Source organism: Narcine bancroftii, chromosome 2 (assembly GCF_036971445.1).
Source record: "Narcine bancroftii isolate sNarBan1 chromosome 2, sNarBan1.hap1, whole genome shotgun sequence".
In the NCBI taxonomy this organism is placed as follows: domain Eukaryota; kingdom Metazoa; phylum Chordata; class Chondrichthyes; order Torpediniformes; family Narcinidae; genus Narcine; species Narcine bancroftii.
In genome coordinates, this window is record NC_091470.1 from 119,311,844 (window position 1) to 119,327,875 (window position 16,032).

The following is a 16,032-nucleotide window of genomic DNA, read 5'->3' on the forward strand; positions in this document are numbered from 1 at the left end:
TATTTTACTGCAAGGGACACTGGGTAATGCTCTTTGGCAATTCTTTGTCTCCCTTACAGGAAAAAGAAAATTTAGTGTAATATCCCTTTCTCTAAATTCTAAAGGAATCTTGAATGAAGAGGGAGCTGCCTTCAGTGAGATTTTCTCAAACAAGAAAAATTATAGCTATTATTTCTTAAAGCAAGAATGAACCAATTTGGTTTTTTTTCATGATCTTTGGTTATCCATGCAGTTCCCAGTTAAAGCATCAAAAATGCCTTTAATCTAATTTCTAGACATGATTTTGGAGTGACTTCTAACAAAAACATGTCAACCAGATGAAGTAAGTGCAGTTAACAGATTTTATTTTTGGTCCAGTTGGGAATTTATGTATGTACTCTTATTTTGCAAAATAAATGTTTGATTAAAAGGAATTTATTGTGAAAACTGAATTAGCACAGAGTAAAAGACCAAGTACTCTGCTATATAAAATGTTTAACTCACTCTGTGCGGCACTAGAGAGCCCACTGTATATCAAGGCGGCGTGGTTGGTGTAGAGGTTAGCCCAGCGACTGAGACTGGGGTTCGAATCCCGCCCTGTCTGTAAGGAGTTTGTACATTCTCCCGTGTCTGCATGGGCTTTCCCCAGAGGCTCCGGTTTCCTCCCACTGTTCGAAATGTACTGGGGATGTAAGTTAATTGGGTGGTATGGGCTGATGGACAAAAAAAGGGCCTGTTACCATGATGTATGTCTAAATTAAAATTTAAAAAATAAAAAAGAAACTCATTAGGCTAAGCCAGATTTCCTTTTTTAAAGGATATCTGTGAATTCCACCCACCCCCCCCCCCCCCCCCGCCAATAAATAACAATCCAATAACTTCAAAACTTTTTTGTGTTCTAACTCTTTAAAATTTCCGATAAATTTAAAACTTGACTCAGTTTTTCAAACTGGCAGACCAATATTCTTTGAACTATTTGTCTCTGATTGACTAGTCCTGCAAAATAAACACCACTACATCTTTAGATCCAGGTGACCAGCCATCAAGTGGGGCAGAACATTTAAGTTACTTCATGGACAGTTTTCACATCTATTAAGTCACTTATAAGTTCTTTAAATTCAATTTGCTCCAGTCAGTTTAGCGGTGTCACAGTAACAGGACAGATTATAATGTTTTTAAATATAATTTTGTAGAAAACCTCCTGTTTTCATTGTAGTTATTGCAGTCAACAAAGGAAATTCTTCCCCTTGCATTTACGCACAAAAGAAAGAGAGGAAATCCGTTTATTGGTAAAACATGAAAGTCTGCAGACACCGTGGTTGAAGTAAAAACAATGCTGGAGAAACTCAGCAGGTTAAACTGTGTCCTTTATGTAGCAAAAATAAAATTACAGGGCTTGAGGTATGTCGGCAGCATCCAAATAAACAGGTAAGGGGGGAGGTGTGGTTGCAAAGGTGGAGAAGGGAGAGAGGGGACTGCAGCAAGCAAGGGGAGGAGGGATGCCTGGGTGAATAGAGAGGGAAGGTGGGGGAGGAGAGCTGGATGAGGGAGGGGAGCAGGTTAGCAGAAACCAGTAAAGTCGCTGTTAATGCCATCTGGCTGGAGGGTGTCCAGGCAGAAAATCAGGTGTCGTATCTCCAATTTACTGGTGGTCTTGGTGGGATAGTACGAAACTGTGGCAGTGTGAGCAGTGGAAGAAACACAGCTACCACGTTGAGGGTCGTTAATGACTGTCTTTATTCACATTCAGGGCGCCCCTTTAAGGGCAGCATGAGCTCAGTCACCTGGTGCATTGTGACATCATAATCGCTGCCCACAGGGTGGGCACTGGAAGGGATTCTGGAGTCGGAGAGAAACCTCTGACGACACCATTTCCCCATGGCTGCCCCGCCACGTGGCGATACAAGCGGAGCCGGTTCGCCATGAGGATGTGCGCCGTCACACAACCGTGAATAGACATGTGAGTGTGGGTATGTGACACAGAATCCGTTTGTTGCATGAGTGAATTGTAAGGTTATAGAGAACAGTTCTATTTAAAAGGATGAAGACGACAGCCTTCCAGAGCTCCATTCCCATCCCTTCCTTCCCCACCTCTACTTCCAGAATGTTGGGTCCAAAGTGATCGACGTGGACAAAGTGGTTCGAGGGGCTGTTTCCACACTGTGACTCTAGTGCTCCCACTTTAAAGTCATGTGGACAAATTTCAGTTCTTTTCAAAACCTCTCATGTTAGAGGTGGAACCTTGTAACTAAACAATATGGCCTCAGGACTACAAGTGAGAATTAGAATAATCTCATGAGTAATTATAATTATAAAAGGGAAAGTATTTAATAATAAGCAGGGAACATAGTCCTTAAAGCATTTAGGTGGTCTTCTTTCTCTCTTGGACCACCTTGGCGTGGTTTGCTGTGCCAGACTTTGCTCGGGACCCGTAGATAGTCGGGTGGGTGGTGGAGATGGCAGCCTGTCTTCACTGCCCTCCTGGCTACGTGTCTCAGTTACTGAACTCCTCACTAGACTGCTTGGCTCTGTGACTGTTTCTGTCCCCCCCCCCCCACTCGAGTCTGAGAGGTGGGATGGTCGGGGCAGGCCACAGCAGGTCTGGTGCCACCTCCTCCCGTTCATGAGGCAGTTCATGGATCTTAGTGTCAGTCAATGCTCATAATTGGTCAATGTGTTGCTTCCACAATCTGTCCCCCTCTAGAAGAGAGTAAGATTACTCCTACCACCCACAGGTCTTTATATTGTCTATAATCTTGTCCCAGAACTCTCTCGCCCACTTCCAATGCTCTAAGTAAAGTTTGTGGCAATGCAGTTTTTTGGAATCGGAGACCCAGATCTGGATGAACTGTGGACAGCCTGGTCCGCAGGTTGCAGCCAAACATTAGTTCGCTGGGGTGCGTTTAGTGGTAGAATGCGTTGTATCCCAATAGGAAATCTGTGATTTCGTGTGTCACGGAGGCATTTAGAAGTTTCATGGTTTTCATTACTTTTTTGAATATTTGTACAAAACATTCTGCCTCCCCATTAGTACTTGGGTGATAGGGTGCGGACAAAATGTCTGATATTGTTGTCGCGCATAAATTAAAAAAAATATTCTGATGTAAATTGGGGCCCATTGTCCATAACTAATTCATGAGGCAATCCGTAAGTGGCAAAGATAGCTCATAGATAGTGAATTGTGGGATCTGCTCTGGTATTTTTCAACTGTGAAACTACTGGCCATTTGGAGTGTGCGTCCAAAGCTATTAGGAAAGTCTCACCCAGCGAAGTCTACATGAATCCGATGCCAGGGTTTGGATAGCCATTTCCAAATGTTAGTTTCGGCTTGGGGCATTTTTGGCTGCATTGACTGACATTCTTTGCATTCTCTTACTGTTGTTTCAATGTCTCTGTCTATGGAGGGTTACCAGACATGCATCCGGGCCAGTGCCTTCATTCGGACCATTCCTGGATGGCTGTGGTGCTATTCTGATAGCATGGTAGTTTGCCATTTGGCTGGATAATTGTATGAGCACCCCATAGTAAACCTCCTTCTTCGAAAATAGTTCATGGCGGCATGTGTGGTAAGGGTTTAGATCTTCTGGTATGACTTCAGATTCGGGCCACCCATTAAGGGTGAAGTATAGGATCTTGCTTAATGTTGCCTCTTTTTGGGTTTCCTTTCCAATCATTTGGGCTGTAACGGGCAGTTGTTGAAGTTGTTCTTGGTTGATGGCTGCTACCTCTGCTGTCCATTTAATAATTTCTTCTCGTTGTTCTGTCTCAGGTAGCAGCATGCATGATAAGGCATCTGCATGGCTGGTGAGTGTTCCTGGTTTATGTTTTATATCATAGTTATACGCCGCTAGTTAGCATGGCCCATCTTTGAATTCTGGCTGCAGCTAATACTAGCCTTTGTGTGGCCCCAGGATTAAACTAAGAGGCTCGTTGTCTGTGATCAGGGTGAATTTTCTTCTGTAAAGATAGTGGTGGAATTTTTTTCACCAAAAATTATTGCCAATCCTTATTTTTCTAGTTGGGAGTAATTGTGTTCACTTGTGGTAGAATAAAAATGTTTGCGAAGCATACGCTACTGGTTGCTCACCTTTTTCTTTGATTTGGGATAGTACCGCTCCTCATCCCACTGGTGAAGCATCTACGGCTACTGTAACTTCTTTACTAGGGTCATAGTGGATCAGCTGACATTAGTATTTCCTTTAGTTGATCGATTGTGTTTTTAGTTTCTGTGTTCCAATACCACGTATTACCCAATTTCTTGAGTAATTGGTCCAGCAGGCTGCAAAGTGTAGACATATTAGGGATATGTTTTCAGTCCTAGGAAAGACTGTAATTCTGATTTGTTGGTTGGGTACGGTGCCTTGTGAACAGCTTCTGTTCCTGCTGGATTCATTCGCACCCCCTCGTTGTCTATTGTAAACCCAAGATATGTTACTGAGGGGCGCATGAAGACACATTTGTCCTTTCGTAATTGTATATTAGCCTTTTGTATCTGGTTAAAACCTTTTCGAGATTTTGTAAGTGCTCACTGTCGTTTCAGCATGTGATGTGATATCATCTAGGTAAGACCCAACTGAGTGTAATTTGTCCATTGTTGCTTGAAAAATCGCAGATGCTGGAGAAATTCCGTAAGGCTTGCGTGTATAGGTGAACAGTCCCAGATGTATTGATTGTTACATATTCCCTTGATTTTTTTTGTCCTATTCTATCTGTTGATATGCTTGTAACAAATCTAGTTTTGTGAATTTTTACCTCCATTTCGTGCTTGCAAGAATTCTTCTGCCTTGGGCATTGGGTGTTCAGGTATTTTGAGTGATGCATTGATGGTGATTTTGTAATCGCCGCAAATGCGAATCTCACCGTTTGATTTTCATATGGGTACAATGAGTGCTGCCCAATTGCTGTAGTGTATTGGTTCTCATATGCCTTAATGTTTTAGTCCAGCAGAGGGCAGGCTTATACCCAACAGGGTAGGCATCCAGGAGTGTGAACCGATTAATTGTTTGGCTATAGTTTAAATCCACCTCAATTTTCCCTTTCATAGCAAATGGGACAGTTCTGGCTTTGAAGAATTTTGGTTCTGCATTATCTTTTAACTGCAGTTTGGCTTGAACACCTTTGATTTTCCCCAATTCTTGTTGGAAAACCCTTGCGTGGTTGTCTATCTAGGATTTGCATGAGTTGTGACTGGGAGGTGTCCGTATGGTTTACATTGAGTATTGAACTGATTTCCAGATCATGTTGTAGCCAATTTCTTCCGAAGTGTGCTGATCCCTGGGTATCTACGATGTAGAGAGAGTGTTTTTGGTTGCTGTTGTTTTTATTGTACTTGGACTGTACATTTTCCAAACACTTTGATTCTGTCTCCTGTAACAGATCTTAGAGTTATTTCAGTTGTTTTTAACGGTAGGCATGGTAGCAAGCGTTCCTTTACATGTAACGGCATTAGGGACTCTTCTGCCCCTGTGTCTAACTCCATCTTCAGGGAGTGTCTGTTTATTTTTAGCTGTTTTAAGATTGCTGTGTTTCCTCTGTTCATTCCACAGATGTGTATTATCTCAGGAGCTGAAATGTCAGGAGCTTGAAGGTCAGTCGTTGGGCTGTTATCATCATCGTTGCCAGGTTGCCCCCCTCTCTCTCTCTGCATTTGTTTTGATTTTAGCTGCCTGTTTATTTGCAGGCCACCTATGCTTTAGAAGGGGACATTAAACTTTGGAATGTCCTTCTGTTTTGCAATGGCTGCATTTAGAATTTTTGAAGAAACATTTCTGGTTGGTTTCAGAGCTGCCGGCAACTCTGAATGTAATTTGTTATGTAACGTCTTGATCCATTGCTAATAATTGCAAATCATTGCCTCCTGATTTGATGAACTCCGATGTAGCAATCGGCTTGCAATCCAGAGACAGGTTTGGGAAGAGAGGTCGGGGGTCGATATTTAATGTGGAGAGGCTGCATGTGGGGTCCAACTTTAATGGCCCTCCGTTCTGAACCATTATGGGAGGGAGGGGACCAGAATACTCCAAGGTCACACTTTTATGGTGACACAAGAAGTCAAGACCCAACAGCAGAGGAGCACATGAATCATTAAGCACAGACAACCAAAGTTTACAAAATTCCCCCCCCCCTTCAAAAGACAAATGTACAGTAGAATGCAAATGAGACTCGAAATATACGGTAATTAGAAGGATACCGTTTAAATTTGTATTTCCGAACAGGCTGAGAGTCAATTAAAGTTTGTGTAGAGCCAGTATCGATTAAGCATCAAGTTCCGTGTCCGTTTACCTTGACAGTCACCATCAAGTTGCTGAGTTGATGTGGTCGGTCTTGGTCCAGAACCATCGATGCTAGGACCCCGGAGACTCCGTAGTCCCCCTCACTCGAGTAGCTCCCTCCTTCCTGATGCACCGGTAGGCAATATAACATCGACCTCGTGACACGGCAAGATGGCCGTCCTTCTTCCTCCTCTGATGATGATGGGACTAATTTCGAATTCGATCGCAGCAAGATGGCCATGCCCACACTTTGCCTTCTGTATTGCATGGGAGTGTTTAGCCCAGGCTGATCTTAATTCCATCCTATCCCCTTGTCCTGAAGGCATCATCATGAGCTCTGAAAAGTGCCTGGACCTCTGCATCCACCCATGGTTTCTGGTTAGCCTGGTTCTGAAGCATTTGATCTCGGTGACACCCTCAATGCACTTGTTGATGTAGCCAGTCACTGAGCTCGTGTACTCCTCAATGTTTACAAGACTGTTGTAGGTGGCCGCCTCCCTGAAACAGCTTCAGTCCATGGTTCCAAAGCAGTCTTGCAGCACTGCTATGCCCCGCCCCCAACCCCGGCCACGTCCTGATCTCCCTGCGAACTGACCTATCTTTCTTTGCCTGCGGTCTTTACGCCAGGGTTAGCTGGAAGGATATGTGATCTGAGTAACCAAGGTGGGGGAAAGATGCAGCCTTGTATGCACCAGGGACATGTTGGTGTACACCCGATCCAGGGTGTTCTCTCTTCTGGTGGCGAAGTTCACATGCTGGTGAAACTGTGTTAAGACCGTTTTCAGGTCGACGTGTTTGAAGTTGCCAGCAACAATCATGACACCATCAGGGTGGGAAGTCTGGGCTTCACAGATGGCGCCGTAAAGCTCCTTCATGGCTTCATCCTCGTCAGCTGAAGGCAGAAAATAGATTGCGGCAATCAGTGTGGCCAAGAATTCCCTGGGCAGGTAGAAGGTTCTGCATTTCACCAGAAGGTACTGTATGGAGGACCATCGCCTTCCCAAGATCGTATTATATGGCGAGCTCTCCACTGGCCACCGTGACAGAGGTGCACCAAAGAAAAGGTACAAGGACTGCCTAAAGAAATCTCTTGGTGCCTGCCACATTGACCACCGCCAGTGGGCTGATAACGCCTCAAACCGTGCATCTTGGCGCCTCACAGTTTGGCGGGCAGCAACCTCCTTTGAAGAAGACCGCAGAGCCCACCTCACTGACAAAAGGCAAAGGAGGAAAAACCCAACACCCAACCCCAACCAACCAATTTTCCCTTGCAACCGCTGCAATCGTGTCTGCCTGTCCCGCATCGGACTTGTCAGCCACAAACGAGCCTGCAGCTGACGTGGACTTTTTACCCCCTCCATAAATCTTCGTCCGCGAAGCCAAGCCAAAGAAGAACTGTATCTCTATTAAGCGGAAGGTCTTCGCAACAGAGACGTTGGTGCATCAGTTCTCATTGATGTAAATGCTCAGCCTCACCTCGAGTTCTGCCAGAGCAGCAAATTTTCGGCCTGCCCTGAAGGAGATGAGCCCATCCAGCTGGATCACTGAGACTGGAATGGAGTCCTGGAGCCACGTTTCTATCATCAACAGAGCACAGCACCCCTGCAATTCTCTCTGGTTCAGATGCAGCCTCAGCTCATCCATTGTCTTCTCCAGTGATTTACATTTAAGAGTAGAATCATCAGGAATGCGGGTCTGAAGGGATTAACTCTCAACTAACCCTAATGCTGGCCCATTTTTCACACTTCTGCCTTCTCCAGCAGCACTTCTGTTGGCCTCCCGCCCATCTCCCGTGATCCGCTCCAGTTTGCAGCAGTCTGTGTTCCCTGCTTCAGTAGGTTTAACCCACAAAGTATCTTCCTGATCCGATTCACTCATTTGAAAGTCAGGTCATGTAATGTAACTTGATGAGTGTTTCATGTTCACAGACACAACATAGTGGATTGGGGATTTCACTGCTCTCAGCATCTCAAGTGGTCGCTGCAACCTCATGCCCTGCCATCAATGGAGAAAATTTTTTTTAAGATTGTCACAATGCAGTGCCAGTGGGTGGGCAGAATGAATGTTTAAGGTGGTGAATGATTCAAGAGGGGCTGCCTTATGTTGGATGGGTACAGAGTTTCTTTAATGTTGGTGGAGCTGCAATTAATGGTGGAAGAGTCATGAGGAAGGAACGGCCATACTCAGCTTCAGACCCAAACAATATTCATACAATTGGTTCAGTTAAGTCCGGCCAGTAATTGTACTGACAATAACCACACCAACGGAGCAAGGATTAGACGACTTTAATAAACTAATATGTACACTAAGAGGTCTTGTCTCTCTGCAAGATGAACCTGGAAGGCTAGACTGTAGCTCTGGACTGCTTTATAGACAAGTTCACCGGGATGACCCCTGGTGACCTAGTGGTTTAATTACATATCACCACATTCACCCCCCCCCCTTATTCCCCCAGCCCCCCATCCTCCTTCCCTTGTTTGTAAGTTCATAAGTCCAAAATGTTTTGTGGCTTCCGTTGCTTTTTGGACCTCCTCAGTAGTGGTAAAGGGATGGGGAGTGCGGTCTGCCTTTCAGCCTTTCTTGGTGGAGGTGTGGGAGTCGGAAGTACTGGTTGGTCATGTGGGCAGGGGATCCTCTTGTATGGGATTAGGTCCTGCCATCAAGTCTAGGGTGGTGATATTTTGTGGGGTCTGCGTACCCAGGGTCCTGATTTCCAGGGTGGGTGGTATAGTCCTCTGGGCTGACTCGATGGACGACTGTTCTAGTGACTGCTGCTGTGCTCCTTATTGATCCATAGACATCTGTGTTTCCTCCGTGTTGTTCACACAACCGGCCGGCACAAGATCCTTGGTGGCCACCGAGTCTTCTCTTCCATATGGGAATGTGACGAAGACGTACTGAGGGTTCGCATGCCTCAACTCCACGATCCACCAGCGGGTCCGTTTTATGGGGTCTGCAGTGCTTTTGGAGGAGAACAGGTCCCTGTATCATCATCCATTTAGGCAGTACTGTGCCCGTCGTGGCTTTCCTTGTGAAAGAAAAGATACGGTCATGTGGGATCATGTTAGTGGCAATACATAACAAAGAACGTATAGAGTGTAGGACTTCTGGCAACACTTCTTGCCATCTAGTAACAGGCAGGTCTTTTGCTTTTAAAGTCAAGAGGACCGTTTTCCAGATAGTGGCATTTTCCCTTTCGACTTGTCCATTCCCCTGGGATTGTAACTTGTAGTGTGGCTGGTAGCAATCCCTCTCTCGTGCAGCTACTGCTGTACTTCTGCGCTCATGAATGCCGCACCCCTGTCTATGTGTATGTAGTTCAGGTACCTAAATAGGCTGAAGATGGGTTGGAGGCATTTTATAACAGTGGCTGTTAATACATCAGAACACGGGATTGTGAAGGGGAAATGGGAATATTCATCTATTACATTTAGGAAATAGATATTTCTATTATTGGACGGGAGCGGGCCTTCTAAATCGAGGCTGAGGCACTCAAAAGGTTTGGTAGCTTTTATCAGGGTTGTTTTGTCTGGCCGGTAGAATTGCAGTTTGCATTCCGCACAGCTATCCGCCAGCGCAGGATTTTGTCGTTCTTAATTCTCCCCCTGTTCTGGTTATCGAACATTAAAGCCATAGACCGTTGGTCCGTGACGAAGGTGAAGTGTTTGCATGCCAGATAATGTCGCCAGTGCCTTATTGCTTCCAAAATTGGCTAGGGCCTCCTTCTCTACTGCTGAGTGTCTTACCTCTGACCCCTGTAGGGTTCGCTAGAAAAAGGCCACCAGTCGTCCGTCTTGGTTTAGGGTGGCTGCCAGAGCCACATCAGATGCATTCGTTTCTACTTGAAACAGGATCGACTCATCTATGGACTGCATGGTAGCTTTAGCGATATGGTCCCTAATGTCCCTGAATGCTCTGGTGGCTGATGGGCACAGTGGGAAAACTGAGGCTTTTATGTGGGCGGGCCCTGTCGACGTAGTTGGGGAGCCATTGGGTGTAGTAAGAGAACAGTCCCAAACACCTTTTTAGTGCTTTCAGCGTGTGTGGCACTGGGAGGTTTAGGAAAGGGCGCATACGGGCTGGGTCTGGGCTGATTTCCCCATTCTGCACTATGTATCCCAGGATTGGCAACTTCCTGATGCTAAAGACACATTTGTTCCTGTTGTACATTAGGTTCCTTTCCTCAGCTGCCTGGAAGAAGCATTTTAAATTCGTGTCATGATCCTCCTGAGTGTGGCCACAGATTGTCACATTGTCTAAGTAGGGGAACACCGCTTTCAGTTGGAACTCATCTACTATTCAGTCTATTTCTCTCTGAAACAGGGACACTCCATTGGTGACAGCGAAGGGGAGTCGCAGAAATTGATACAGCCTGCCGTCTGCCTCAAATGCCGTGTAAATGCGATCGCTGTTTCTAATGGGCAGTTGGTGGTATGCTGCCTTCAGGTCTATATGGTGGAGAATACCTTATACTGCACAATATTGTTGACAATGTCTGCTATGCGTAGCAGGGGGGGTAGGCATCTAGTTATGTAAATTTATTGATTGTCTGGCTGTAATCCACTACCATGCCCAGTTTTTCTCCTGACTTTACTACAACCACCTGGGCTCTCCAGGGTCTGGTGCTCTGCTCTATGATGCCCTCCTGTAGTAGCCCACGGACCTCTGTCCTAATGAAGGCTCTATCCCTCAGGCTGTACCTCCTGCTCTTTGTGACAATTGGTGTGCATTCTGGGGTCAGGTGTCTATGTTCAGGACAGACAGGCTGCAGTGTTGTTTCTTCGTAAGGCGTAGTGGGGGGTGAGGCCCGTTGTGCACTATTGTAATGCTTTCTAACTGGCACTGAAAATCTAACCCCAATAGTACCGGGGCACAGAGGTGAGGGAGTACTAGTAATTTGAACCCTTCATATTTTGTGCCCTGGATTTCTAGAGTAACCCTGAAAAACTGTTTTATCTCAGCCGCAAGGCTGCTGGCTGCTAACAGCCAGTGGTGCTCACTTGGGCGTGTTGGGAGGGCAAGGTGGTTGACTAACCCCTGGTCAATAAAACTTTCAGTGCCTCCACTATCTATTAAGCAATTTACCCTCACATCATTAATTTTGTAGCACACAGTGGAATCAGATAAGTTGTGTGGACTCGCCTGATTCATGCGTCGGGAAGCAAGTCTGGCGTGTGCTTCGTGTCCTTCCATCCGATAGTACTCGCCGTCATATTCATCTCCTGAAGACTGTGTCCTCTGCTTTGTAGCATTTGTCCAAGATGGCTGGCTGCACGCGGCATTTTTCTTCTGTTTGTCTGTGGAGAAAGAAGAGCTTTCCCGCCTCTCATTAGCATGAGAATGGGCTTTGGCTGTGGCCTTGGGGCTTCTGCAGACTTTTACATAATGCCCACGTTTTCCACAGTTGGAACAGACATTTTCTCTGGCAGGGCAGAGGGCTCTGGGGTGCTTTCTTTGTCCACAGAAAAAGCACTTGGGACCCTCAAGGTGTGATGCTGCTGCTGTGGATTCCTGTGAGGCAGCATACTTTTCTTTTCGTGGGGCTAGAGAGTCCAGCAGTGTGATGTTCGTCCCAGCCCCAGGGTCCTGTGAGTACTCCTCCAATTCTTTCCTGGTGCTTTCTAAAGCTTTTGCAATAGTCTCTGCCTCATCTAGCCCCACCATTCCTTTCTCCAGCAATCGATGTCTCGTCTCAGTGGACCACATGCCCGCAACAATTCTGTCCCTAATAAGGTCCTCCGCATACTCCTGAGCTGATACTGCTTTAAAGTTGCAGCCTCTTGCCAGGTCTTTCAGAGAGAGTATAAAGTATCTGGCAGACTCCCCTACGTGTTGTAACCTGGTCATGAGCCTGTACTGGTGTGGTGGTTGTGATGCGCTGTTAGATAGAATCAGACACACACAAGGTAAAGACTGTACAACAGGCTTTAATCCACAAAGACTTTTACAGAGCCAGGTTGGCTGTAGCTGCAGCAACTCAGAGGCCTCGGGAGGCCGGCGCAGGCTTATATCCCGGAGGGTGATTGACACCCGACCATGTGGGGCTTGATCCATTCAGGCCGTCTGATTGACAGCCAGCCAGGTGTTGTCCTGTCCCCTGCGGAGCAGGCTTGATGGGCCATTTTTGGCCTACTCCTGTTCCTACTTCCTATGTTCTTACACTCCTGCAAGTACAGAGGTTGCCCCCTGCAGTAGGCCGGTGGTGTACCACCACATTCACCCACTTCTTTAAAATTGTCCGGGGCAATTAGGGTGGGGCAGTAACAAGGAATTGCACCCACTACGCACATACAATATTTACAGGTTGAGATGATTCGGCAGCCGCCAGGGTCTCTGTGACCGTCGTAGGACTGGCTCCTGGTCACTGGTCAGAGGGGAAGAGGAGAGCTGGTGGCAGGGGTGTGTGTGGCTGGTGTGGTGCCATGGGGAAGGGTGGCCAGGGGGACCGGGTTCGACGTATGCGGGTCATATTGGATGGGTGGGGGGGGGGCGGGTTCGTCTCCTAAGGCTGAAGGGTCAAGGAAGCCCTGCGTGCCCCATAGCTGCCTGTGGACAGGGATGTATGCCCGGTCAGCGTCGTCCTGAGTTGGAGGGTGGCGTGGTATGGTGGGTGCTCCTGCTGGTGCAAGGTCCCTGGTTGAGACGGTGTCCTCCCTGCCACTGCCGAACCTAACATAGGTGTAGTTATGGTTTGCATGAAGGAGAAAAACGTGCTCTTCCAGGGCTTCGGCCTTGTGTGTCCGTACATGCTTACGCAGAAGCACCGGTCCTGGGGACGTGAGCCATGCTGGAAGTGACATTCCAGTCACTGACCTCCTGGGGAATGAGAACAGACATTCATGAGGGGCCTTGTTGGTAGCCGTCCGTACACAGCAGTGACCAAATGGCACAGCGCCTCGGGCAGGGCGTCCTGCCAGTACCTTTTAACCTAAGAGCCAGGAGGACTGCCTTCCAGACCACCCCATTGCCTCTCGGGTTATAGCTTGTCGTGCGACTGGTCGTGATGCCCCTTGCTGTCAGGTACTGGCGCAGCTTGTCGCTCATGAAACTAGACCCCCGGTCGCTGTGGATGAAGGCAGGGTAGACAAACTTGGTGAAAATCTGCCCCAAGGCCCCGATGACGGTGGCCATGGGGGTGTCCAGACAAGGGATGGCGAAAGGGAAGCGTGAGTACTCATCCACTGCCATGAGGAAGTAGATGTTTCTGTTCGTGGAAAGCAGGGATTCTTTGAAGTCCATGCCAAGATGCTGGAAAGGCCCAGTAGCCTTCACAATGTGGGGCTGGAGGGGGGCGGAAGAAGTGGGGTTTACACTCCTCACAGACCCGACAGGCCTCAGTCATGTCCCTGACGTCCTTGATGGTGTATGCCAGATTTTGGGACTTAACGAAATGGTACAACCGGGTGACGCCTGGATGACAGAGGGACTCATGCAATGCCTGCAACCTGTCGTCATGCGTAGACACACAGGTGCGAGAGAGGGCACCAGGGAAGTCGTTAAACTTCCTGGGGCGGTACTGTATGTCATAGCTGTAGGTTGCCAGCTCGACTCGCCAGCGCAGGATCTTGTCGTTCTTGATCTTGATCTTGTGGGTAGTGTTAAACATGAACGCCACGGCCCGCTGGTCCGTGAGGAGCATGAATCTCCTGCCAGCCAGGTAGTCGCACCAGTGGTGGACCGCTTCCACAATCACCTGGGCCTCCTTTTCAATGGCGGAGTGCCCTAGCTTGGAGCCGTGGAGGGTCCTGGAGAAGAACGCGACGGGATGCTCCCCTTGGTTGAGGGTAGCAGCGAGGGCCACCTCGGAGGCATCGCTCTCCACCTGGAAGGGGGAGTCCTCATCAACAGCCTGCATCGTGGCGTCCGCGATGTCTTGCCTGATGCGGGTGAAGGCTGCCTGCACCTCAGGTGGGAAGGGAAAAGTTGTGTCTTGGGCCAGTGGGTGGACCTTGTCCGAGAAATGAGAGACCCACTGCGAGTAATAAGAGAACACCTGCGGAGGGCCTTTAGCATTGTGGGGTGAGGGGGTGTAGGGGTAACTCCATTTATGGGCACATCCTTTCCGGATCTGGGCCGACGACTCCATGGGCCACGACGTAGCCCAGGATGGCGAAGCGGGTGGTGCTGAACACACACTTTTCCTTGTCGTAAGTGAGGTTCAGCTCCGCGGCTGTCTGAAGGAATTTTTCCAGGTTAGCATCATGGTCCTGCTGGTCACAGCCACAGCTAGTGATGTTATCCAGATATGGGAACATTGCCTTCAGCTTGTGCCAATCTACCATGTGATCCATCTCACGCTGGAAGATGGAGAACCCGTTCGTGACCACAAAAGGAACCCGGCGGAACTGGTACAGGCGCCAGTCTGCCTCAAAGGCAGTATAGGGCTTGTCCTTCGGGTGGATAGGGATTTGGTGATACGCCGACTTCAGGTCAATCATGGAGAAAACCCGATAGCGGCCTATATCATTGACCGTGTCGGAGATCCTCGGCAGGGGATAGGCATCCAACTGGGTGTACCGATTAATGGTCTGGCTGTAATTGTAAGGTAAAACATCATGAGATGGGAATGTGTAAGGAGTTACCCTGTACAGGGCTGTAACAAGATGTGAATGCATCCTTGTACTTACAAGATAAGAGAGACATTGATGGATTGAGAGGCAGGAAGCTAGCAGGGAAAGGATAGCAACAGTTTTAGTCATTGGACAAGTAATGATATGATGATGTTCTAAGCACGTATCCAAGGGTATAAAAAATCACCATTTTGCTGATAACGGCAGAATGCATTCTCCGACTAACATGGTTAGTTGCAAGTGTTACAATCCGGTAATAAAGAACAAAGAACCCTGATTTCGACTCAGTCTGGTGTTTGTCTCACTCATTCATGAACAAAGCAGACCTAACATAATCCACGACCATCCTTGGCTTACTTCCCCCTCTGACCACCAGGACTTGGGCTCTCCAAGGGCTGTTACTGGGTTCTATAATGCCTTCCGCCTGGAGATGCCGCACCTCTGCCTTGATGAAGTCCCTGTCTGCAGTGCAATAGCGCCTACTTCTAGCAGCAATCGGCTTGCAGCCAAGTGCAAGATGTGGAAAGAGCGCCAGTAGGGTGATACGCAGTGTGGAGAGGCCGCAGGTTGGCCAGGGCTGGTAGGTTAGCGTGCTGTGCAATGTGAGTGGAGGTTGGGGCCCCCCGAATGCAAGGGTGACACTCTGCAGGTTGCACTGGAAATCCTGGTCCAGGAGGAGTGGTGCGCAGTGTTTGGGCATGACCAGGAGCCTGAATCCTGTGTAAGTCTCCCCTCCCACCATTATATCGACCGAGCAGCACCCAAGGGTACCAACAGTCTTATCCTTGGTGGTGAGAGCGATCGAGCAGGTGGTGGGGTGGACCTTTAACCTTAGGGATTGGGCCACGCTCGGGTGAATTAAGCTCTCAATATTGACAATGTCCAACAGCCACTTTGCTACCTGCCCGTTGACTCGCATGTCCATCATCGAGCACCCGAGATTGTGGGGGATGTCCCTAGTCAGTGTGGTGGCTGCCAGGACAGTCTCGGATTCAGAGTTGTCGCTATCCAGAGGGATGGGGAGCGTCAATAGGGTGGCTTGGTCATCTCCCGTGTTGACCTCATCGACATCGGTCGTGAGGTGCAGCATGCGGTAGCCGATGGCCTCCAGAGGCGTGGGGAGCGTTGGTAGGGGGGCCTGGTCATCGCCCGTGTTGACCACATTGCCATCGGTCGCTGGGTGCGGCATGCGGCATCTGATGGCACTTGGA

General features: G+C 48.2%; 1 long non-coding RNA gene across 1 annotated transcript; it reads left to right on the top strand.

Moving 5' to 3' along the window:
* The first annotated feature begins 1,824 nt into the window (after positions 1–1,824).
* LOC138752454 (uncharacterized) lies at positions 1,825–5,705 on the top strand. Its single transcript, XR_011350657.1, has 2 exons — positions 1,825–1,939; positions 5,526–5,705. It is a non-coding gene; the product is annotated as an uncharacterized lncRNA (long non-coding RNA).
* Positions 5,706–16,032: the final 10,327 nt, after the last annotated feature.